Here is a 23,679-nt window from a genome sequence, read left to right as displayed (position 1 = left end):
CTCATACATAAGGAACATTTCCCCGCTAACATCTCAGGTAGCGCTGGAAATAACTGTCTGCCAGACAAGCCATATGCTTGTTGCAGCTCCTCGAGCTGCTCCATAAAACTTGGAGCATCTCCACTCCCATCATATGAGAGCCGTCACCCTCGAACCTTGTCACACACGGCACCCGGGTCCATACAGGATGTAGCAGGCACCGCTGACCTGGTAGGTGACCTCAACACATGCCTAGGCATGTTATAATGCCCCTCTGGCATCTCCTGCCTCCTCACTAACTGGTGCTGGCCTTCGCGCTCCTCGACGAAGCGCCTCCTCCCCATTATCCAGAATGGGGAGCATCGCAACAATCCGCTGTCGTTGCTCCAGTAGAGCCCTCCTCAGGCTCGTACTTGTGCCATCTGTCAGCACTGAGTCGAGTATTAGATCAATCAAGCCCTGATCGTGCACTCTGTATACCCAGGAGTTGCTGGAGTCTCCATCAAACTCTGGAGACGTCTCCTTGAGTATTTCTTCCAGTCTGGAACATGCAGTGGCCTCCGCGACTGGTGGCCACAAAGCTGCAGCTCCTTCCTCTTCCTGACCTGTGCCAGCTCTGCCACCGATCCTGTTTAGACCGGCGGCCTCCACCATTGTCCTCCGGTGGTTTTCGACAAGAGCTCTCCTGAGCTCCGCCATGGTACCTGTTGTAGGTAGCCCTGCTGATGCTGCTAGATCCACTGCTTCATTCCGGTGGAGTTTGTAAATCCAGGACACTCCTTGATCACTGTTATCCTCTCGCGCCTCCTGGTCTTCTCCGGCGTGATTACATTTCTCTTCTGCACTCATTGCTGCTTTACTCCTCCTGCCTTGGGCCCCACGTTCGTGTGCCAATCTTCTGAGTAGATTTTTGCCCACACCTTTCTCTATCAGAGTTCCCAGTGTCGCTCTGGGCCGGCTAAACTCAGTCAGCGACTGGGATGGGCCGCGGCAGGGGACGGGAGTCTTGGTGGGGCGTCTGTCAACCACCCTCGTTCGAGACGGGGGTTGAAACAGGGTCTTGAGTGTTTTGGAGAAATGTTTCCCTCTTTTAGGAAAGAGGGGCCGTGCTTTCACACTGCCAAGCAGGGTTGGTCGCGGAATGAAGGGAATAGGAACTTTGCAGTGTCAGCCGTGAGAAAGAACTTCGTGTCAGGACTAAGTCTTAGTCCTCGGGCACCGGGTGTCTTCCCGGGGTCCGGATTGGTCGCGGAGCTCTAGTAAAGGCCTTCCCTAGCCTTACTAGAGGTCCTCTCTCGATTCCGCACCGTATTAGTGCGCTGCGGCGGCTCGCGCTCTGGACTTTCCTAAGTCCTACTTGTCGGGCACCAGCTGTCCTCCTGGGGTCCGGATTGGTCGCGGAGCTCTGGTAAAGGCCTTCCCTAGCCTTTCCAGAAGTCCTCTCGCGATTCCGCACTGAATTAGTGCGCTGCGGCGGCTCGCGCTCTGGACTTTCCCAAGTCCTAGTTGTCGGGTACCAGCTGTCCTCCTGGGGTCCGGGTTGGTCGCGGAGCTCTAGTAAAGGCCTTCCCTAGCCTTACTAGAGGTCCTCTCTCGATTCCGCACTGAATTAGTGCGCTGCGGCGGCTCGCGCTCTGGACTTTCCTAAGTCCTACTTGTCGGGCACCAGCTGTCCTCCTGGGGTCCGGATTGGTCGCGGAGCTCTGGTAAAGGCCTTCCCTAGCCTTTCCAGAGGTCCTCTCGCGATTCCGCACTGAATTAGTGCGCTGCGGCGGCTCGCGCTCTGGACTTTCCCAAGTCCTAGTTGTCAGGTACCAGCTGTCCTCCTGGGGTCCGGGTTGGTCGCGGAGCTCTAGTAAAGGCCTTCCCTAGCCTTACTAGAGGTCCTCTCTCGATTCCGCACTGTATTAGTGCGCTGCGGCGGCTCGCGCTCTGGACTTTCCTAAGTCCTACTTGTCGGGCACCAGCTGTCCTCCTGGGGTCCGGATTGGTCGCGGAGCTCTGGTAAAGGCCTTCCCTAGCCTTTCCAGAGGTCTTCTCGCGATTCCGCACTGAATTAGTGCGCTGCGGCGGCTCGCGCTCTGGACTTTCCCAAGTCCTAGTTGTCGGGCACCAGCTGTCCTCCTGGAGTCCGGGTTGGTCGCGGAGCTCTAGTAAAGGCCTTACCTAGCCTTACTAGAGGTCCTCTCTCGATTCCGCACCGTATTAGTGCGCTGCGGCGGCTCGCGCTCTGGACTTTGCTAAGTCCTACTTGTCGGGCACCAGCTGTCCTCCTGGGGTCCGGATCGGTCGCGGAGTTCCCGCAAAGGCCTCCCCTGGCCTTAGTTGAGGTCCTCTTTCGATCCCGCACTGAATTAGTGCGCTGCGGCGGCTCGCGCTCCAGACTTTCCTAAGTCCTACTTGTCGGGCACCAAGTGTCCTCCTGGCGTCCGGATCGGTCGCGGAGCTCCCGCAAAGGCCTTCCCTGGCCTTAATCGAGGTCCTCTTTCGATCCAAAATGGAATCGACTCGCTGCGGGGGCCCGTTCACCGGACTTCTCTCGCAGCCGCGGAGTCTAAGTCCTCGAGCACCGGGTCCTCTCCTGGGGTCCGGATCGGTCGCGGAGTCACGGGAAAGGTTTTTCCACACCTTCCTTGAGGTCCTCTTGCACCTCGATGCTCCACTGGTGGTATACCAATGGGGAGTCAGGTTTCGACCAAAACCTGACGTGTCGCCGTTGGTCGAAACTGGTAGCCCGTCGTCTAAACGGGTTAAATGTCGATCAGCACTCGCCCAAACGGATGTTGAGCAATGGAGCTCACCGTGTTTGAGGCTAATCGTCTTTAGTCTCAAACACAACTCCCGGTCGCTGAAGGATTCGGAGTTCACTTTAGTACAAGACGTACTGTGATGTTGCTAGCTGCACGTTGCTTCCTTCTCACCTCACTCGACCGCTCGCCCTGGCTCTCCGAACTCGACTGCCTCCTGCTAGCCTTTCTCGAGCCTCCCTCAGTGACCGAGAGGGAGGGGAGAGAGGATGCGCAGCACCGCTGAGCGGTAGGCCAGTGGCTGGCTTGAACGTTGACCCCTTTGATTCTATCAAAGATAGCCGAGCGTCAAATAAATGAGCCCTAAACTCAATTCCTTTCTCTAGTTACGATATACATCGTGACATCCTCATGAAATCTTTCCAATAAAAATTTTAACAGATTGTTGTTCTACAAGCGTCTCTACATGTTACAAAATGGAAATCCCAGTGAAAAACAAAAAGTGCCACTTGATAATTCCCAAATCATCTTTTTAATCGTAGCTCTGATACAACTGAGCAATAACTTTCTGAACTTACTGAGTTGATAAAGTAACATTTAAAATTATCATAAGCGCAATGGGACTTGGGATTCCATCAATTCAGAATAAGTTTTATACCGGTATTCATTTTTACAGGTTTGAAGTAGTGCAACATTTAGATTAGCACACGAATAGATTTTATTTGTAACGAAGTGAGATCATTACTTTCAAATCAAAGTTCTACTTTTTCCATTATGATATAGTATATTGACGACTACTGCAAAACAATGTCTGGTAGCCCTGGTAATCTAATGTAATGTAATGAAATGTGATAGTATTGTTGATTGGAAGTCTCCAACCAGCCTGATCAGATTTCTTAGTGGGGCCATTGGCAAACATTTTAAAAAAGCCCTGATATTATAATAACGACTTTGTTCCTAGTAGATGGCTGAATACTCTCGTTACCACATTGCAAAGGATGTTCAGTGAGGTCTACTGTTATCTGGACTACTAGAGTATTGTAACTCCTAATGTCAGATTAAGTAAGAGCTTGAAATTTATTCCTATTTAGTGTACTCCATGTTCAATAATCTGCCACTATCTTATATTAGAAGAAACTTGCCTCTGAATAAATTAAAAAACGCACTAAATCTAATTCTGAATGAAAATGCTTATTATTCCGTAAATTAATTTTCAAATTGTTGAAAATGTGATATTCAGTGCTGTAAGTTTATAAATAGTTTTTTCAATGTATGACTTAATTTATTCAATTGTACTGGGTGATGATAATAATTATGACTTGAGAAGACTGATTCGATGAATGATTACACTATTCATAAGATGACTAATGAGATGTCATGAATTAAATTGCTCATTTATTGTATAACAGACTATAAGCTGAATTCTTTAGACAAGGCCTAATCGCCTTATCTACATCCAAATTGTTTGTATTTATCGGTCAATATTTATTTCTTACTCCTAGACGCCAGCTAAGAAAGGGGTTTCAATTTTCGTAGAATAAGCACATAATCCAAAGTTTTGAATTAAAAATGCACGTAAATCACACACATAATTTATACGAGAATTTAGAATTAATGAGAAAGTGGCCCGGAATAAGGTTTATGATTTTTGTTCGTCTGTATTATTATTTATACTAAGTGATGTATTCATCAGTGATGGTTCTTAAACTGTAGGCTTATTATTAAATAGCGAGTTGCTTAACCCAACTGTCCAGTTGAGAGTGCATTTGGTAGTGCTTATTTTGGGACTGCATTTGGTAAGTGCATTACATAATGGTGTTTCATGTTTGAAATTCATGAACCAGTTACATGCATAGATAGATAGATTGAATAACATTCACTGCCCACCTAAATCAGGGGGATCTGGAACTCTCAAAAAATCTAAATGGTCGAACAAAACAGACACAGCCCACAGTAACAAATACACAAGACACAGGGAAAGAAAACATTATGCCATTCATGTGAAGTAATGTTAAATATACTCTTCCTTTGAGTAAAAAGCACTTTTAGATAAATCTATCTTCAAAACTTTCGATGAGATCTAAAGTTGCGTTCATTCATACTCTTCATGAAATCAGGTAAAATATTATATAATTGGATGCCAGAGCTTCTGATGCATATTTTTCCATTTTCATCGAAAAAACACACTGGCGTCTGCTGAACGTGACTTTATCACAATGCAGCACCTTGTATTTTCCTTTGATGTCTCTCAATACAATTTGTTGAACTATTCAGTTGGAAAAATAACTAGTAGTTCTGTGAACAGTAGACCTCGCGCAGTTAAAAACCACAGCCTCCATCAGGGTGAATTATGTGCTGTTATGACGTGTCGGCGAAATATCGATGTCTAAGCAACTAATGGCTGTTTGAAATGTATCGTCAATAATTATTGATATTAAGTATAATTATTACAATTAGAATGCTAATAATTTGTTGTAAACAACTACTATCATACCGAGTTGAAAGCAGAGAAAAGTCGGGAGAAAATAACAAGCTACCTACTTCAAGTTATCAATATTGAATGCCTCATCGCTTGCAATAGTTCACACGACAGCTGATTTTTACCAAATAACATTGGGATATTAATTGCATGCGTCATTTCATGCAATTAATAATCCTCTCGACAGCTGATTTATGATGAATAATTCTATAGTCTGATTTTTACGGTAATACTGGCGTTTGAAAGAGACTCTTCTTCCTTTTGTTTTATCCTTGAAATGTGAAATTTCAAAAAACCTTGTATATATACGCTTGTTGATGCGCAATTTAAAGAGTAACATACCTGTTAAATTTCATTGAAATATATTGCCGCGTTTCGCCGTAAATGCGGAACATAAAAATATTTGGACATAAAGAGAAATGCAAAACCGTCGACTTGAATCTTAGACCTCACTTCGCTCGGTCAATGAAACTCTGGATATCTGAGTTCTTTTTAAAGTACTATGCTATTCTACTTGTTCTACTGAGCCAGTGCCATTTTGATTTTTTTTCATAGTACATGGGCACTATTGAAATTAACTGTTCTATTGATTTATTCTAACTTTGTCTACAGAATTGTGAAACTACATATGAGGAGTACTGTAGCCTATGTCTAATTTTTCTGTTATCCACGTCTGCATCTATTTTCAGTTTGAAGAACTGGATATCAATCTTGATTATTCAAATTTTTTATTGTTCAACATATACACACACATTATTTACATACATATAAAAACAAAATGATACACAATTTTTTTAGAACAATAATGCTCAAGGTAAAAACCTGTGAGGGGAGAAAAATCTAAATTTTCACATGAAAACGTCACTCGAGAATAATTATGTCACCCGGCCTCACAACAGAGAGTCTTTTAGAGTTCTAGACTAAGAATAGTTAATCTCACAGTTGTACAGTCAGTGTGAGTGAGATTTTCTGCACACACTTCATTGTTACCATAATATTCAGATGATGGTATTTCTAGATGAAATGGATCGGCGTGAATACGCCAAATGGATCGACTCGTATCATTTGAGAATGGTGATAATGATGAGGAAACATGATTATGTTAAAAGGAATAGTCTCCATCTCCATTATGTTCTTAGGGATTTGCTTGTGATCATGTTTTTAACATTTTATCAATTCAAAGATCAGCCTTCAAAAATTTAGGTCAACTTATACATTTCAACTCACGTTGCTACACGTTTCAACTAAAGCAAAAGGACAGAGGGAATTAGTATCATTATTCTCTAGAGCCCTGGAAATATCCCTGTTATTGTTCTTGGTACCTTATACAAAAGGGACTCCATAATACAAGAACGAATCAGTCCTTGCCGGACAAAGCTAGAGGAAGAAGAAAAATAAGAAGAAGACGACAGGAGGAGAAGAAGAAGAAGAAGAGGAAGAAGATGAACAATAATGAGAAGAAAAAATATAGATAGGAGAAGATTATAACTGTTGAATACACTATTTCATCTATAACCACTCTTTTGACGAATTAAAAACTTATAAATTACTGGTGGTAATCCCATACAGTAACAGTCAGGGGTGTAGCCTATTCAAATACCGTTGGGTAATATCTCTCCAATATTGTTTCATTCATCTGTTCTTTCTTACATTGATATCACTTATGTAAAGTTACTGCAGTATCAAAATTATTTGATATTGACTGAACAATTTAAAGTCACATTGAAATCCACTCAACAGCTGAATTATTATGGATGATTCTATTCTGATTTTTACTGTAATATTGGCGTTCGAAGGAGACTTTACTTATTGTATTAACCTTAAAATGCAAAATTTCCAAAAAAAACTTGTATATACGTCGAGGCGCAATTTAAAAAGAAATATACCTGTCAAATTTCATGGTAATCTATTGCTGCGTTTCACCGTAATTGCGGAACATATAAACATAAAGAGAAATGCAAAACCGTCGACTTTAATCTTAGAACTCACTTCGTTCGGTCAATAAATCGAAATTTTAATAAACCACAAATATCCTGGATGAAAAGGGGAATCAAATGCTATGTAGATTTGAATCTAAATGTCTAGGATACACTAAACAGTCCACTAAATTCATCATTTTTTCTCCCACAGGAGAAAAGCTGGCATCAAATGATGTCACCACATTATTTACATTATGTAAATTATATATTTATATATGTATGTCACATGGATTGAAGGAGCGTTGTTTGTCACGTTGTTTATTGATTGAAGGAAGATTCCATTTTACTATTTAAATAAATCATAATGTAATTTACCTATCCACTTCGAGATTTACATAGTGATGATAAGTAGGAAATGAAATGTATAGCAAACACTTCAGTTGCTATGTAGGCCTACTGTATTGTATTCTGTAGTGTCTTTTTTTTACTAAAGTGATGAAGTATCAGAAAATACTATTATTCAGCATTGTTATGTATTATTCTCATTTTTTTCTCTTCCTTTTCAATAATTTAAAATTTGAAATTTTTTCTAAATAAGTAGATAACTTAACTATTGTTTGTTTTTAATCATATTATTTGTATCATTTTTTTGTATTGTTATAATACTTGTTAGAGAGTTGAGTGTAAGAGAGGGTCGACTGTGCCCCAGCTTTGCTCTCTAAGAAAAATAGAGGCAGTCATTCTGTTCTATTCATGTCACCACAATATATATGTATATATATTAAAAAACAGATGACATCCAATTTATTAGAGGGAATGGAATGCCTTCATCTTCATGTGTAGGCAACACACCACACCAACCTTGTTCCTGTGAGACTGACCTTGTCTCTGTGAGACTCACCTTGTCTCTCTTTGGGAACTTGTTTCTATGAGACTGCCATTTATAAAAATACTTGTTCCTATGAAACTTGTCTCTGTGACACTAATATCGTTCAAAAACACTACTTGTCTCTGTGATATGGACCCCTCCTATTAACTGTAGCTGATACAGGTTTATTGATTTAATATTAACTGCCGATTCTCATTTAAAATGTTAAATAATTATATTTTATTAAGCAAGAAATTATATTTTTCAATTCATAATGAATATGCATAATTAAGATGAAATATTTTGTTAATTAATTATTAATTCTACATTGTTAGAAGACGATCTGGCAACAGAGCAAAGCGAGATAGAGATAGTACTATCTGCTTTGTTGAATGATAGACAAGGATAGCAATACAATTGTTAATCAGACACTGCCATTATAAAGTGTACCTCACTATAGATAGGTTTGAATTATTCAAGTTATCTCAATACATATCTGATCTAAAATAAATTGTTGATGAATAAATTGTTTCTGCTCTTAATTATATTTCCAATATGTTCTATTTGCCAAGGAAATGAAATTTCGCAGGTAGATCTTGTAATTATTGAATGATAAATGTTCATGACTGAGATTCCATTTTTTATTCAAATACAAATTTTTCCCATACCATATTACATATATATGACAGTTTTTACAAATTGAAGTAATCATTATACAATAACACCTTATAGTAACACATGTTGTAAGAATCTATTCAGATTTCCATATTATAACTACGTGACTATATAGTATTACATAATAATATTTTATTAATTTCTAAATTATAATTTATTATTATTAAAAATTAATATTTTTTAACTTTGCTGGCTGTGCCAAATCATTTAGATCTTGTAATAGAAATGAGAGTAAACATGACATAAGTATTTAATACCTTAAGAAAAATTTTTAATAATTTGAACTATACAGGTTTCGAATTGGAATGAGTTTGTTTGGAGACTTAGTAACAGTAATAACAAATTCAAAACATATGTTGTTATACTACCTTTCCCCCAAAGAGTTAATGAATGTAGTCATTCAAATAATTAGGAGGTCTTCTATTTCTAAAACTTCTTCTTGGATATGTATTTTGGTTTTCTTGTCCAGTAGTCTGTTGTCTAGGTTGTAAGCTCTCGGCAGTAGTACTAGTTTCGTTTTCTTGGTTTTGGGTTGCTTGAGGATTATGGAAGTATTCAAGTTCAGGTTCGGAAGTTGGTAATTGAGAATTTTCATAATTTTCAGAATCGGTTTGTTCTTCGTGATCTCTGTTTTTGTACTCTCCAACTGGAGCAAGATGACGTGTTGATACTGTGGTTTCTCTTCCATCAGGTAGCTTTACATGTGCATACTCAGCATTTCCATGTAGAGGTTGGACCTCTTCAACAAGTGGCTCATATTTAAATGTTCGATTGAATTTTTTTAAATAGACAGGGCCGGAATTGAGAAGCCAAGAAGGAGCTGAAACACCATTGTTTCCAGATCTACGTGGGTGTAAGAACATACGCTCATGAGGTGTTTGATTTGTGGCTGTGCAAAGTAATGTTCTTGTTGAGCTAAGATCATCTTCTAAAACTGACTCCCATTGATTTATTTCTAAATTAAGTGATTTTAATGCTAGCTCAATCGTTTTCCATAGAATACCATTATATTTTTCAACCTGTCCATTACCTGCTGGGTTGTAAGCAGTGGTTCTGCTAGTTGCAATTCCATGCGAGTCTAGGTAATTTTTCAAGTCTTGACTCATAAATGATGTTCCTCTGTCTGAATGTATGTAACCAGGAACCCCAAACGTAGAAAACAGGGTTTTTAGTTTTGATTTAACTGTAGATGATGACATATCTGGACATGGGAAAGCAAAAGGGAACTGTGAAAACTCATCTACTATTACCAATAAATAACGATTTCGACTTGATGAAGGCAGAGGGCCTTTGAAATAGATATTTACCGTTCAAATGCAGAAGTGGCTTTAATCAGAGTCCCTTTGTGTTTGAAGAATTTGGGCTTGACAGCAGCACACACTTTGCAGGAGTTTGTTATGCGTCTGATTTCATCAATTGAGTAGGGTAAGTTTTTACTCCGAACCCAGTGGTACAACCGTGTTATGCCTGGGTGGCATAGAGACTCATGTGAATCAACTAATAGATTTTCCTGATTTTGGATTGAAGAACATACTCTAGACAGAGCATCAGCAGCCATATTATCTTTGCCAGGTATCTATATACAATATCGTAATGAAAACAAGACCGTTCCAGTTTCCACCTCATTATCTTTTCATTTTTCTCTTTACCATGACGGTTGTTATCAAACATAAAAGCTACCGACCTCTGATCAGTAATTAGCTTGAAATGTTTGCCAACCAAGTAGTGATGCCATTTTCGCAGTGCTTCTACAATGGCTTGTGCTTCTTTCTCAACACTTGAATGTCTTTGTTCTGCTGGTGAAAGTATCCTTGAGAAAATGAATGTATACTGAAAGTAAATGATTCACATCAAATATACTTAACAGGAAATACATATTATTTATGTATATTTACGTACAATATACATTCAAGTATTCAAAAAAAGAACATAATGAATTCAAGTTGTAGCTGAGCTAAAACAATTGGGCTACTAATTTTTGTTTGATTAAAAGTGATTTCATGGCTCCTATTTCTTAATAAATTGAATGTATACTGGAAGTAAATCATTTACATATAATATATGTCTCATAATTGACATATAATTTATGTAAATTCACGTAAATTATAGATACGATCATTTAAAAAGAAATTATTGATTAATTTTAATTGTAGTAAGGCTAAAAACGCTATGCTACTGATTTTTCATTGTTTCCTATAACAATTTCATGGCCTATTCATCAATAAATTGAATGTATACTGGAAGTAAATCATTTACATATAATATACGTCTCATTATTGACATACATTTTATGTAAATTCACTTACATTATGGATATCAACATTTTTCAAAAAGAGAACTTGATGAATTTTAATCTTAGTAAGGCTAAAACCGTTGTGTTACTCATTATTCATTGTTCCATAGCAATTTCATGGCCTATTCGTGAATAAATTGAACCAATGTATACTGAAAGTAAATCATTTACATATAATATATGTCTCATAATTGACATATAATTTATGTAAATTCACGTAAATTATAGATAGGATTATTTAAAAAGAAATTATTGATTAATTTTAATTGTAGTAAGGCTAAAAACACTATGTTACTGATTTTTCATTGTTTCATATAGCGATTTTATGGCCTATTTGTCAATAAATTGAATGTATACTGGAAGTAAATCATTTACATATAATATACGTCTCATAATTGACATATAATTTATTTAAATTCACGTAAATTATAGATACGATTATTTAAAAAGAAATTATTGATTAATTTTAATTGTAGTAAGGCTAAAAACGCTATATTACTGATTTTTCATTGTTTCATATAGCGATTTTATGGCCTATTCATCAATAAATTGAATGTATACCGAAGTAAATCATTTACATATAATATATGTCTCATTATTGACATATAATTTATGTAAATGTACGTAAATTATAAATATTTTAAAAAGAGAACTTGATGAATTTCAATCTTAGTAAGGCTAAAACCGTTGTGTTACTGATTTTTCATTGTTTCATAGCGATTTTATGACCTATATTCCTTAATAAATTGAATGTATACTGAAAGTTGATGATTTACATGAAATATACTTTCCAGAATTGACATATTATATTATTCACGGTATGTATATTTACGTACAATATACATTCAAGTATTTAAAAAAGGAACTTTATGAATTCTAGTTGTTGTTCTAGAATTGGGCTACCGTACTAATTTCTGTTACATTAAAAGTGATTTCGTGGCCTATTCTCTAAGTACCTACATTGAAATCATTTGAAAAAAAATTCGAAATCATTTGGAATAATTGATTTGGAATGCTTCAAAGTAAGGTTCAACTGAAAATTATTTCTAGTTTTTTCATTCAATAGTGTGATAAGAAAATTGATTTTTTGAGGTTAAATGAAATATAGGCCTATATTAGGCTGATATTGGGAATATATCAATATTGGAAAATCTGATTCCAAAAATAAATGATGTATAAGGAAAATAAAACATAACATGGAAGTAATTACAAAGGGTTGTGAGTGTGCTGCAATTTTTATAGTTGATGGGATGTAAATTGTTCTGGAAGTCAGGGCATGAAACTATAAACTATAGAATGTAATGTACTGTATAATGTTTATAGTTCAATGAGTCAGTGGACTCTTTGTGTAGATTCACAGAACAAAGAATGAAAGACAGTTGAAGAAGTGTTGGAGAGGGTGGAAAAGAGTGAGTGAGAGGCTACAGGCAGCGCGTAAGCGAGAGTGAGTGAGAGGGATTCATATTGAGTTATAATGGGGACAGAAGACCAAGTAAGGAATTTGCTGGGACAATGAAATTGATGAGAAGGTCCTTTGACAAAGTGAGTGAAGTGGCTTTTTCTATAGCTGTTGACAAGAGAGAAAAACATACAAGAAATACATTCTTCTAACACTCTGCGCCCCTCTCCCACATCGCCAGTTGGGAACGTCGAACGTGTTCCAATCACGTAGGTTGTCGTAGACTCAGCAAGCCCGGGAGATTTGAACTCAGAATTTTTATTCTGAGAATAAAATCTGTCAATACTGCTTGCACTATTAAAATCAGGACTATCTTTTGTCGAAACCAATATTATTGACCGAGCGAAGTGAGGTCCAAGATTCAAGTGGACGGTTTGGCATTTTTCTTAATGTTTAAATGTTTTTATGTTGCGCATTTACAGAGAAACGCGGTAATAGATTTTCATGAAATTTGACAGGTATGTTCCTTTTTAAAAATTGCGCGTCGACGTATATACAAGGTTTTTGGAAATTTTGCATTTCAAGGATAATAGAAAAGGTAAAAGGAGCCTCCTTCATACGCCAATATTAGAGTAAAAATCAGACTATAGAATTATTCATCATAAATCAGCAGACAAGTGATTACACAGATGTGTGGAGAAGCCAGTCTATTGCTGTATTTCCATGAGGTCTATAGTTCCATACAGGTACTTGTGGATGAGAATACTACGTGAGGTCTACTGTTCACAGAACTACTAGTAATAAACAATAGAAGTGTCACCATCATAAGTTCAATCACACTACCGTACTTGAAAATGCCGCTAATGATGGTGAAGCATATTATGTTCAAATGAAAATAGTTGGAAGGGAACTGTAATTATTTTTATTCATTATGAGTACAATCTGTATAGGCAAAGGCACTAATGTAGACTATTTAGTATATTTTAAGTGGCACATTTCATCCATTAACTCTCCTATTTTATACAAGTTAATATTCCTGCGTTTGATAAAGTGGTTTCTTCATAGAATCTAATCAACCCAACACAGAGGATCCAAATTTTATTCGCAGTTTCTTTTCGTTTTCTTTTGGTTTGAGTGTAAACGCATTCACAGCATTCATAAGTTTTGACACAAATATTGATAATTATTTTTTTTTTATTTTGCATTTTGAGGAAGTGAGAAAGGATAAACTATATGGACTAGATCCATGTTTATATTTCATTAAAGTATTAAAACCAGCTCTATAACATTCAAGCGAAGGAGCAACTTGGAAACATTTTAGAAATCAGTTACTGTTGAAAAGAAGTTAAAATTAATAATTGAAGAATTATTCTTCAATAGCCTATCTTTGTATTTCTCGTAAGTGAGAGCGGGACTGTATTAGGGTTTGAATATAGCCTATAAGTTTGGCAGATTTCTCATGTAGCATTGAACCAATGTCCATTGAACCAATGTTAAATTGAGACACAATTGAAATTTTATCTCTAAAGAATGTTTTAAATTACACAAACAATCTACCACGGACGCTTCCATAATCTTTTGAATTTCCTTTTACAACCTGCAAGCAGCAATACGATCCTATTTATATGAACGGATCTCTACCATGTTTCAGATATTAAACACCCATATCAGTGATTTTTGCGTTTTCTCAGTACCTAATAGTTATCGAGATGAAATTGCAATAGAAAATTTTATAATTTGGCCCATAATGCTCATTATCTACTAAGGTGTATAGGATATATAGTTTCGTGAAAAATGAAAATGTTCTTAAATTCTCCCAAAACTCGGCAATAAATTGTCGAAACTCATTTACCCCGTCAAGTAAAATATTAAATTTTTCCTTTTTCTGGTAGAACCTCTCATGAAACAACAATCCATAAGGCAATTCATAATAGGTTTCTGCTCAAGTATATGACGAAGAAGAAGATATTTTATTTCCAAGCATTTGGTATTTTTTCAATTTTTCAATCAAAGAGAAAAAGAATACATAAAAATTTTGATTACGAGGACCTTATTTCTCGTACAGTAACTTCAGTGAATTAAAACAAAACATTAAATGAAATGATAGCAAGCAGTTCGTAATGGAAACCAACATTGAGGAAATTTATTTATTCCATTAAAATTATTACTAAATAAGTGTTTTTTTTTCACGTGGTGAATACGAATGCTTTTCAAAGAGGAACTATATATATAGGTGACTATGGTAGGTAGTGAAATTTGAGAAACGGGAAGTCCAACAGTTTGGAACGTTGTCTCTGTCTCTCTATTATGCCACACTGAATCACTCTCTCTCTCTCTCACACACACACCCCCCCAAACTTTCTATTCCCCACAACGGTATCGAACCACCATTTTCTCTTTTTGAATTCAACGATTCTGGTGCTGGTATTCGTTCGTCTCCAGTTCATTTGCCTCTTCACAACGTTTAGAAGTAGCATCGCGCTTATTTCGAGATTGATTTCTGAGATTGTGATAAAATTGGCAGATAGATTCAGATAAATAGATAGGCTTAGTAATAGATTTTTGAGTTACTAGGTTTGATAAATAGGGAATTGATTAATAGAGAGTAGATTAGGTAGTTCATTGAGTTTCTGTCAGTTATTGTATCTGTTGTGTTTCTGTGGTGACTGCGTCTGTTCACTGTTCAGGTGAGTGAGAATTTATTACAATAATACTTTCATATATCTTGTTATTATAATAAATCCATTTATTTGATTAAAAATTGAGAAAAAAATTGATTGTACAATTTTCAATTTTTATGACTTCAGATCCTGAAAGATTTGAACTAGAAAATTTACGAAAGATTTTATTCTCAAGCTATTTCTATCAACAAAAACAACAAGAAAAAAGCTCATAGGCTTCTCAGATTGCGAATCAGTCTTAATCTATTTTTTGAGAACGAAAAATAGGTTAACTTTTATCTCATCGCTATTCTCCTATTTTTGAATGCCTTTTGAATGAATGATGTTGAATACAGTTGCATATACTGTATTCCATTTTCAACATGTAGGAACCTAGTTTATTTTCGAGAAATGTTTTCATTGTCAAATTACAAAAACACCAGAGCAGCAATAATAATAATTTTTTTAATAACCGTGAAACCTATCTTGGAATGGAGGACAGGATCTATTTCACAATTATTTGCAATAAATCTAATTTACAATTATTTAATACAGTTGCATATTCAATTTTAAACAGCTAATTGATTTTAGTGGAAATTTCACATTGAAAACACCAGTATAGCAGTAATAATCATTATTTGATAACCGTAACCGTAAGGTGTACTAATGAAGAATGAAAGTGAAGTACCGTATACTGTATTCATATGCATTTCAATAAATATATTTTTGTTTTACAAGGACCTGTAATTAGCAAAATAAATAACTCACAGGAGTTAAAAATCCTTCCTCTCCCAACAATGAAATTATATTAATAGAAAGGTGAGCAAGGATTAAATAATGTTATATTCAGCTTCACAATTAATGTCGTTATTGATAAGTTCTCATAATAAACTAAATTTTCATGTTATAATTCAATAAATAAATGAATATGGGATGAATTAAGTCTTCTGAACCTCCTGAATAGGAATTTCTGTAATCTAAAATCCTCATACATGACTTTTTCTCTTGTAGGTGGACTTCCTACATGAACTTGTGGGAGGGAATGTGGAGACGCCGCTCGTCCGGCTGACAATGAATGAAGTTGCCACCAACTTCTGCAGGGAAGGCGGGAAAGGGAAGAGGTCCCTAAACAGCCTTCTGAGAAACAAAATTTTGGAGAGTAAGTGTGCTTATAAGTGTTTTATTCTTCAAATCTTCAAGTTATTTTATTCTTCAAGTCTTTTTAGTGTTTATAGTTGGCGTAACATATAAGATTGGGATTGGGCCCTTCATCCAAGAAATAGCAGCGTTGTCAGATTGTGTGAAATTATAACTTCTTCTAATGCAAACACATGCGACTAAATGAAGAAAAGTAAAGCCCTGCTTCAGAAAACTCAAGCAGTGTTGCAAAACTGCATATTTCTATGGTAATCCAACTGACTGCTGCTCGAATACCTGATTCTAATACGCCTGAATCGTTCAAAAAACAACCTTTAACATACAATGCTTCACGCCTACAAAGCTTTCCTTACTTTGAAACTCCTGAGAGGCCAAACAATGATCTTCCGACTATTTTTGAGAATTGGGAAAATAATATCAATAATTTTTTGAACAACTTTTTCGCTTTCAACACCCACTTATCTTCTAAAACAAAAAAGTTTCCAGATCGTCAAACGTTTGATGACGATTTGAACCCACAAATGTTTTCGGCTCGAGTTGACTCGACATTGATAAGCACATTCATGGATTAAAACAAAGTTATATCGGTCGTATATGAAAAAAATAAAAAGCAATAGAAAGCACGAATTCTCCTTGTCATTTTGATATAAATAACTTTACTCCTTTTAGTTCATCCCATGATTGTGATGAGAGAACTTCTCTCAGAAAAGTGATATTTGAAAGGAAAAAAAATGCAATTTTGAAAGAAAAACATATTCATGCAATTTTTCAATTTTATAAAAATACAGTATTATTTCCCTTGAATCCTTTCACCCAGGAACTTTTTAATACTAACCTAACTTGCATATCGAGGATGACTTGCATATCGAGGATGGGTCTAATCGGGAATTTGAAGAAGTTCGAATTTCCCACAATCTGACAACACTGCTATTTCTTGGATGGAAGGCCCAATCCAAATCTTATGTTACCTGTTGGCTATGCCAACAACAAGCAATGAAAATAGTGTGATAGCCTTTAAGTAAAGAAGTAGAATCTCTGAAAAGTTATTTTTCTTTCCCTCACCTCGAAAGTAATTGTTATTGATCCTTTCATTAGAAATGTTCAGAATAGATTATGCTAGTGCTCAAAAAATTAAATTGATTGATAGCTACATTAAAATCTCACCTATTGAATTCTATTGCTTAAAATGTTGAAAATGTGGAGAAATATAGCAATATAGTTTGCTTAATGGACATCAGAAGCCTTCTTATGTGTCCATTGAATGTTGAACTTTTGTTTGGCTAAGTTGGTCGAATCCACTACCATACTTCAGCCAACTCTCATAAGATTTACATTGAAATGATTTGCAAATCATAAAGTAATTTATGGTACCGGTATATAGGTTACAAAAATGTGTTTTACCATGCTTGTTGACTCTTTATGGAGTAGCCCACTCCCACACTAATGTTGATCTCTGTTGTAATGTTCATTTTCAGTTAATTGCCGGTATTCCATAAAGAGTCAACAAGCATGGTAAAACACATTTTTGTGTGTAATAATAAACAAGGCAGTCATTTAAACTTAAATATTCTTATAAAATATTCTTATTAGTGTAACTTTTATAAACATACTATATACTTATGTGCCTTACTATACAATTATTTCCAACATTTTATAACATGAGTTCAAAAAGGCTGCTTTTTAAACGCAAAAAGTTTTATACCACGATTATTGGCACTTTATAAAGTATACCCACACAAATATTGTTAATCTGTGTTGTAATGTTCATTTTCAATTCATTCAGTGTAACTTATAAGATTAACTTATTTTTTTAAACCCTTTCCTTTAGGTTAAGCCACAGGATGCGTTTGGTAAAAACGGTTCATGAAGGTACACTTTTTGCTCTTGGCAAAACAACATGTTCACATTAACGGTAGCCTACTCAAAACAAAAATGCAGACCTGTGGTACCTGCACACCATAAATTACATAATATAAATTAGGTACTGATGATATTTTGCGGTAGCCACACAACAATTATTATAAAAACCCTCCATTTTCATACATGTTAATATGAATGTGCGCGACTCAATGAACGCTCTGTATAGTATAACACATTGTAAAATTCTGTTTCAGAAGTTGTTGCTGCGTCTCTGGAGATTTCACCAGCAAGCTGTTTGAAACCAGGGTGTAAGAGTGGCTCTGGCAGGCTGGGACCAGAATGTAATTTATTAAAAACTTCAAAAAATAAAAGAATTGACTAGAATTTATTTGTCACGTTTTATGAGATTGTAGTGGAATAAAAATGTATTTTCAAGTTGTATTCTACTGTTTTTTGCTCACCTTATTTCCATATTTTCTCAAATTTCACTGGGAATGCCTGCTCATAAAAGTTGTGTAACCACAATCAAATTTATCATGCAATTTATTCATTAAAACAACCTTGAACCAATAACAGATAAATAGCTTACACTTTGCTAGCATTCACTTCACTCCCTTTTATCATGATTATTTATAGAGATGATGTGGAACTCTCATCTATCTAATGAATCCTATCTATCTAATGGGGAATCTCACACCTGATCTTATTAACTGCTAGTTCAGGGTTATTTAATGAAATGGAATTGCATGAAAAATGTTATTGATGATACATAACTTGGATAGTACAGTGTATGGAAATGAATGTATCACACAAATAATACATGAATAAATTAATGTGTTTGTCAATAACTAGATGTATTAGGCAACATGTATAAATGAGTTACCTCAATTAAATGAGATATTTGTATGAAATACATATAATAGATGAAATAGTGTGACATATTTACGTATCAATCAATACATAAATTAGATTTAGTTTTCAATACATAAAATAGATGTATAGGTCAATACATAAAATAGACATATTACTCAATACATCAAATTTATGTATTGGACGATATGTATATTTGACGTATTATTCAATACATAAAATAGATGTATAGGTCAATACATCAAATATATGTATTGGAATATATATATACTATACGTATCAAGAAATACGTATAGTATATGTATCAAGAAATACATGTAGTATACGTATAAAGAAATACGTATAGCATACGTATCAAGAAATATGTATAGTATACGTATCAAGAAATACGTATAGCATACATATCAAGAAATACATATAGTGTATGTATCAAGAAATACGTATATATACGTATCAAGAAATACGTATATTATACGTATCAAGAAATACGTATATATACGTATCAAGAAATACGTATAGTATACATGAAAAGTCGGGACATTTATACGTAAATGGGACGTATTCAATATCAATGTTATACGTATTATTTACTTTGATTGACATTGGCTAATACATAAATTTGACGTATTATATAAGTCTGTGTGCTGACTGGGAATTTATTGTGATATCTAAATTTGTGCCATTTATTCAATATGACAAGACAATACATTCGATTGATAAAGTTTTAGTTTTAGTAGTTGTTCAAACACATAAATAATTTTGACATTACAATAGAAATAATACAAAATATAGTTTTACATGAATTATTATATTCCAACATCGATTCCGTGTCATATTGAATATACCCAGTGATAAATGGGTTGAATGAGAAACTAGAAATTTAACACAATCTGGCAACGCCGATATTTGGTCAGGAGGAAGTTGAAGTCTCAACTTAATTTATTCACCACACTATTGGTCCACTTTTGTTACGCCGGATAGTCATCATATTTTTATTTTGTTAAATATTGAAGAGATTTTTTTCACCAATCATGTATTTGATTCTAGGCCTACGCTGTGACGTTGCAATATTGTAGGCCGGGCCGTGTATTAGAGGTGACCATGCTATTGGGCATGACTGGCGTGAAAATTTGAAATTCCATCCCATTCCACTTTTAGTATATTCACTCATTACACACCCAGCTACCTATTGTGTTTTCAGTGTATTATCATGGAGTAACCAGACAGTGAAGACATCTATAATTATTACAAGAGAACATAATCTAAAGCTGCGTTTCACCAAAGGTATGAACAAAATGTTAATAACTTCATTCTTATAGATTCTAATATCGGGGACCGAGCTTCGCTCTGGAGTACAAAAGCATAAAACGTTTATTACGAAAGAAGAAATTATAATAGCATTCATACAGAAATGTTCTATCTAATCACAGTAAATTGAGATTAATTCACAGAAGAATGCGAAAATTTCCCTCTCAAAGGCCCAGTTGCACAAAAGCCGGTAAAATTTTAATCCTGATTCACTCCACGTGAACCAAATCAGAGAAGATCATTTCAAAAATATTGATCTACTGGAATTAATCAGGATTGAAAATAACCCGGCTTTTTTGCAACCGGCACTAAGTACCTGATTGAATGATTACAAAAGTTCAACAGCTGTCATAATTTTGACTCAGTCCCACACACATGAACTCGCTCACTCACTTCCATCACCAACAGACGACGAAATAATCATTATTATTATCATCTGTTTCTCCAAGGATGAATAATAATTATCCTTTTAATGTCCTTCAGCGAGTTTTCTCAGGAATGAGACCTAAAGCAATCGAATCTTCATATTATAAACCTACTATGTTCTGAATTTAGTGAGAATCGTTTGAGCCGTTTTCGAGATCCGGTGAAATACAAACATATAAACATTTAAACATCCAAACATCTAAACATTTAAACATATAAACGGAAGTTGCTCGTTTAATAGTATAGAATTAGATTGAACATGACTTATTATACACATGATGAACATATGTGTTTGTCAAGTTCCGTTCAATCTAATAGAATCTATAAGAATTAAGTTATTGAAATTTTGTTGATAACCTTGGTGTTAACTCAGCGTATGATACTATTTAAAAAAATCCCAGTCTAGAATACATCATCCGATCTCTTATAGATTGGATTCAAAATAAATTTAATGAAAGTAAAATAACATAGCCTAGATTCAGAATAAAGGAAAAACAAAAAGGAAAATGAAAATGTAAAAATAAAAACATAGCTTTAATAAAATCAAAAGTTTGCTTACAAAATGAACAATGAAAATGAAACAAAAACTAAAAATATGATGTTGTCGATTGATATCTTTCTAGGATGCTTACAGCAAACAAAATCTACGAAAATATGTTTCAAACTATGTGGAGTTCTATAATTTTTTGCTATGGCTGTATTATACAGTATACTATAGTATAGTATGGCTGTATACTGTATAGTATGGAGGTAGATACTAGATATGCTGGAGTTGTTCTGTTAAATTGTGTGAAGCATTGAAAGTTATCTCTGATAAATATGTAGGCTCTAGTTGTTCAAATTTCAATGAGGCATGCAATTTATAGTCTATATAGCTGCTAATTTTTACCAAGTTACATTTAGATATTGAATTGCATGCAATTTATAGTCAACTCGACAGCTGATTTATGATGAATAATTTTATTCTATAGTCTGATTTTTACTCTAATATTGACGTATGAAGGAGGCTCCTTTTTCCTATTATATTATCCTTGAAATGCAAAATTTCCAAAAACCTTGTATTTACGTCGACGCGCAATTTAAAAAGGAACATACCTGTCGAATTTCATGAAAATCTATTACCGCGTTTCGCCGTAAATGCGCAACATATAAACATTTAAACATTAAAAGAAATGCCAAATCATCGACTTGAATCTTGGACCTCACTTCGCTCGGTCAATAAAATGAATAGTTTATTATTTTCAAACAAAAATGAACAATTAATATTGTTCATTAGCAGTGGCATTAGCCAGTGGCAACTGAGAGAATCGGCAACGCTGTTCACCTATCTTTCTTCACTGCCATTATAACGTGGACCTCACTGTAGGTACATTGATCACATTTCTCAATCCTTACCCTGAAACCCAACCATCTATTACTTATCAGGTAATATCAGAGACCTGAGTTGTTGTACCAACATCTGACTGACCGGTTCCGTTGGAGACTCAGAGTCGGAGTTATTCAGCTCCTTGTTGCCGTTACTCTGGTACTCGTTATCGTTCGGCTGAGTACTGACAGTATTCATCTGAATACTATCTGCCTCCTCGTCTTCCAGACTGGAATAACTGGCCGTGGTGCCGTCAGAGTCGCTGGGAGGTTTTTCTCCCTCTTCGTCTTCCATAGATTCACTGCTAGATTCGCTCGTCTCCTCACTTTCATCCTCCTCCTCCTCCTCATCATCCTCCTCCTCCTCTTCGGCTGCCTCCTCGGAGTCACTAGTCGAGTCGGTCGTGGGTTCGTTGGTGTGGTTGCCGTTAGTTGTTTCGGCTTCAGCTGAAGCTGAAAACATCGAAGAATTGTACATAATTATCAAACTGCAATATCCAAATTCAATAAGAAGAAGAAGAAGAAGAAGAAGAAGAAGAAGACAGAAAAAGAAGAAGAAGAAAAATGATTTATTGCTTTAATGCTTTAATGCAGGGCTCTCCAACCTACGGCCCGCGGGCCGCGTCCGGCCCGCGGATAGATTTTGTCCGGCCCGCCGAGAGTTATTGCTACATATTTTTAAAAATATATATCTATACACATTTTTGACAACACATGTGAGTTCAGTACTCTTCTCTTACTAGCCACTCCATTTCTCAATAAGTGTAAAATAAGCTGTAAACAAGCAGCGATCAACCATTGCGAGATATTAGCTAATGGTCTGCACGGACTGTACATGTCTCTCCCAGATAAAGACTCTAAAAACATAAAAAACCATGCTCAAGCTATGTTTTCTCTTTTTGGATCTACCTACAAGAGTGAGCAGACATTTTCAAAAATGAAGTTTGTTAAATCCAAATACAGATCTTCCTTGTCAGATGAACATTTGAAAACAATTTTAATGATCAGAACCACAAAGTTTGATCCCAAATGAGCGGACATTCTAACTGGAAAAGAAATGCAATCTTCTCACTAAAAATAAATATTCTCTTCTAGCTTGGCAACTTTATGTGAATTCGTGTATTGTCAAGTTGTCTTATTGCTATAAATCTAATTTACAATTATTTAATACAGTTGCATATTCAATTTTAAACAGCTAATTGATTTTAGTGGAAATTTCACATTGAAAACACCAGTATAGCAGTAATAATCATTATTTGATAACCGTAACCGTAAGGTGTACTAATGAAGAATGAAAGTGAAGTACCGTATACTGTATTCATATGCATTTCAATAAATATATTTTTGTTTTACAAGGACCTGTAATTAGCAAAATAAATAACTCACAGGAGTTAAAAATCCTTCCTCTCCCAACAATGAAATTATATTAATAGAAAGGTGAGCAAGGATTAAATAATGTTATATTCAGCTTCACAATTAATGTCGTTATTGATAAGTTCTCATAATAAACTAAATTTTCATGTTATAATTCAATAAATAAATGAATATGGGATGAATTAAGTCTTCTGAACCTCCTGAATAGGAATTTCTGTAATCTAAAATCCTCATACATGACTTTTTCTCTTGTAGGTGGACTTCCTACATGAACTTGTGGGAGGGAATGTGGAGACGCC

At 35.5% G+C, this 23,679-nt stretch overlaps 3 protein-coding genes and 1 long non-coding RNA gene across 12 annotated transcripts in view; 2 read left to right on the top strand and 2 right to left on the bottom strand.

The window, feature by feature from the left end:
* The window catches only part of LOC111057883 (gastrula zinc finger protein XlCGF57.1-like), a 178,240-nt gene that overhangs the window by 83,757 nt on the left and 70,804 nt on the right, over positions 1–23,679 (bottom strand). The gene's annotated exons all lie outside the window — the stretch shown is intronic.
* LOC111045590 (gastrula zinc finger protein XlCGF57.1-like) overlaps positions 1–23,679 on the top strand; it is a 126,704-nt gene that overhangs the window by 33,124 nt on the left and 69,901 nt on the right. The gene's annotated exons all lie outside the window — the stretch shown is intronic.
* Positions 1–23,679, bottom strand: part of LOC120354281 (transcriptional repressor CTCF-like) — a 170,828-nt gene that overhangs the window by 92,294 nt on the left and 54,855 nt on the right. The gene's annotated exons all lie outside the window — the stretch shown is intronic.
* Positions 14,730–18,478, top strand: LOC120354208. Its single transcript, XR_005572890.1, has 3 exons — positions 14,730–15,046; positions 16,031–16,178; positions 18,292–18,478. It is a non-coding gene; the product is annotated as an uncharacterized LOC120354208 (long non-coding RNA).

Source organism: Nilaparvata lugens, chromosome 14, assembly GCF_014356525.2.
Source record: "Nilaparvata lugens isolate BPH chromosome 14, ASM1435652v1, whole genome shotgun sequence".
Lineage (NCBI taxonomy): Eukaryota > Metazoa > Arthropoda > Insecta > Hemiptera > Delphacidae > Nilaparvata > Nilaparvata lugens.
The sequence above is the reverse complement of the archived record's forward strand: the minus strand, read 5'-3'. Positions and strand labels throughout refer to the sequence as shown.